The sequence below is a fragment of the Cynoglossus semilaevis genome, chromosome 11 (assembly GCF_000523025.1).
Source record: "Cynoglossus semilaevis isolate Cse_v1.0 chromosome 11, Cse_v1.0, whole genome shotgun sequence".
Taxonomy (NCBI): Eukaryota; Metazoa; Chordata; class Actinopteri; order Pleuronectiformes; family Cynoglossidae; genus Cynoglossus; species Cynoglossus semilaevis.
Genome location: NC_024317.1, coordinates 357,688 through 361,189, shown reverse-complemented (window position 1 = coordinate 361,189; position 3,502 = coordinate 357,688).

The window sequence follows — 3,502 nt, the reverse complement described above, 5'->3', positions numbered from 1 at the left end:
GAGTTATAGATGTCGCCGTGATGTCATAACCACAGTCACATGTCAAACTAACACGTGTCGACTTCCTGTTTCACCACAGAAATGTGGCGTGTGTGTTTTTCCTGGTGTAGCTATACTTGTGGGGACATTTACAGAACTCCACTGAAGGAGAGACCATTTCCCAGGTTGGACATTTAGTTTCAGTGAAGATTAGAGTTGGAGTCAACGCAGCATTAATGTACAAGCAGTCTGTGTGTGTGTGTGTGTGTGTGTGTGTGTTTTAGGTTCTTGTAGTGTGATGTGAATGAGAGCTTCCTTTCACACAAAGACCAAACACTGTCACATTGTTACAGGTCACATGACCCAGACGACTGTGTCTCCTCTGATATTTGACTGTTGTTGGTATTTTCTTCTTCTTCTTCTCCTTCTTCCTCCTCTTCTTCTTCTTCTTCTTCTGTGAACAGATGGTTGTTAAATTGAAGAGCTGGAACGATGTTCTCCGCGGAGACCAATCAGAGAGAGAGGTCACACAGGGGTCACACACAGGCGGGTGAGGAATACCCGGACACGTCCTCTTTTTAACCAAACATCACCTCGTCAGACCCTGTGTGTGTGTGTGTGTGTGTTTTAGGTTCTTGTAGTGTGATGTGAATGAGAGCTTCCTTTCACACAAAGACCAAACACTGTCACATTGTTACAGGTCACATGACCCAGACGACTGTGTCTCCTCTGATATTTGACTGTTGTTGGTATTTTCTTCTTCTTCTTCTCCTTCTTCTCCTTCTTCTTCTCCTTCTTCCTCCTCTTCTTCTTCTTCCTCTTCTTCTTCTTCTTCTTCTGTGAACAGATGGTTGTTAAATTGAAGAGCTGGAACGATGTTCTCCGCGGAGACCAATCAGAGAGAGAGGTCACACAGGGGTCACACACAGGCGGGTGAGGAATACCCGGACACGTCCTCTTTTTAACCAAACATCACCTCGTCAGACCCTGTGTGTGTGTGTGTGTGTGTTTTAGTTTCTTGTAGTGTGATGTGAATGAGAGCTTCCTTTCACACAAAGACCAAACACTGTCACATTGTTACAGGTCACATGACCCAGACGACTGTGTCTCCTCTGATATTTGACTGTTGTTGGTATTTTCTTCTTCTTCTTCTCCTTCTTCTCCTTCTTTTTCTTCTTCTTCTTTTTCTTCTTTTTTTTTTTCTTCTTCTCCTTCTTCTCCTTCTTTTTCTTCTTCTTCTTCTTCCTCTTCCTCTTCTTCTTCTTCTCCTTCTTCCTCCTCTTCTTCTTCTTCCTCTTCTTCTCCCTCTTCTTCTTCTTCTTCTTCTGTGAACAGATGGTTGTTAAATTGAAGAGCTGGAACGATGTTCTCCACGGAGACCAATCAGAGAGAGAGGTCACACAGGGGTCACACACAGGCGTGTGAGGAATTCCCGGACCCTTCCTCTTATTAACCAAACATCACCTCGTCAGACCCTGTGTGTGTGTGTGTGTGTGTGTGTTCACACTGACACACACACTGGGGAGAACATCTCCAATCACGTTTCTTTCATTAATTAAGGGTCCAACAGCCCCCCCCCCATCCCCCCACCATCACATCATTCCCATCAGGAGGTGATTAGACCTCAGGTCGCTCCGAGCAGATGTGAAAGTGACGAACATGACGGCGGTGAAGGTTGGAGACCTTTGGGAGGGGGGGCAGGAGGGGCTTTAAGATGTTTATGGATGTGGTAATAAAATGCCATTGATATGAGGTGTTTAGACTGTTGGACTGATGTCATGTGATGGTCATGTGATGGTCATGTGATCATTTGGACTGAGATTTTCTAGTTTGACATTATATGAACTCCATTGACCTTTGACCTGACAGTGTCACGTTAACTTCCTGATCCCTGCTGTAGTCCACTAGATGTCATTATAAACTGTCCTCAGTCACGTGGTCTGTGCTGATGGAGGAGTGGGTTTGGTTCACACTCCGTGTTGTCATTCAAACTACGTGACGTCATCAGAACGATTAAAACACAATGAAATAATAAAGTTTAGTCTAAAGTGAATCTTAATAAATGACACAGTGATGACGTCATGCTGCAGCCCAAGTCAACGACAATAATAATCATTATTATGTCTAATAAACATGAAGACGATCGTGGTCACGAGGCTCAGGACGGTGAATGAAGGAACACGGACGGGTTTGACGATGACGTCAGGTGACGTCACGAAAACGCAACACAATATAGCGAAATTTTTGAAAGGTCATTTTTGTGGAACTACCTGTCAATGCAGTAAATATTTTTCTCTTTTCGTTAATTACTTCATTTTTAATTATCTTATTTTCACCGAAGTTCACAAGAATGATTTTGACGTGAACGTTTGTTCAGTGCTGTGAGCAGAAACAGACACGTGGTCTGGAACATTCTCCGCACTGACCTGTAGCCGTCGTGTTGTTGTAGAACGGTCACTTCTCCCAGTAATGCTTTGCGGTTTGATAGAAAGCTGTTCATTTTCTGTTTCTTTGTTTTTTGGTTGAATAAAAAGTAAAAGATTTTTTTCCTCTGGTAGAATTTGAATTTGAACCTGATTCACTTTTACATTTACATCTTATTCCCGTATTTTCTGTTGGTTTTACATTTTTAAATGACGCTATTTCAGCTTTGGGGCTGACGTAATAAATGTGTCAAATCCTTATTTGTAAATTATGATTTTTTTTCCATGTGTTTTTTTTTCAGGATTTTACAGCGGGTCGTATTTTACTAACCTAACCCTTATTTTATATTATATTTTAAATTTTTATTATTAACTGAACACACTTCAGTGACTCGACATCCCAGAAAGAAAAAAAAAACATTATTTGTTGTGTTTGAATTAACGACTATTTTATTAGTTTTTTATTTTGCAGGTTTTCTCAGCAGTGAAAACGTCTTGTTTCTGTGACGTGTTTTCACCTCCTAACAGTCCACGGTCTCATCTGTGGACACGTGGTTCACACGTTTCGTTAAATAATTACAAATGAGGTAAATACAGTGTAACGAGCCTGAGGCTGTAGCCCGGACCCCAGGGTGATGAAGGTGATGAAGGTGATGAAGATGATGAGAGGAATGACCGATGATATTTTCAGGGATGTTTGTAATATCAGCTTCATGTGGTTCTCCATCTAAGGTGGGAATCGAACCCCAGACCTGTTGCTGCGGCACAGGCTGTGTTTATTCTTTGAAGAAGAGAAAATGTGACCATTGTTTGCACTTCACATGATTGATGCTTGACTTAATCCACTGCTCTCTGCTTCTTCCCAGGAGGGTGAGTGGCGCTTTGTGTCTTTTTCTGCCCCATGTGAGGCAGATCGCCGCGGCGGACCGAGGGTCAGAGTCATCCGGCAGGCCACCAGATCCTTCCCACCGGCGCATCTGCATGTGAAATCGCCATTTCACCCCTCCACACTCCCTAATTGTTGCTAAAATTATTTGTGAAATTGCCTTCCACCAGGAGTGTTTTCCACGGCAATTGTCACAATTTTATATGCGCGGCGG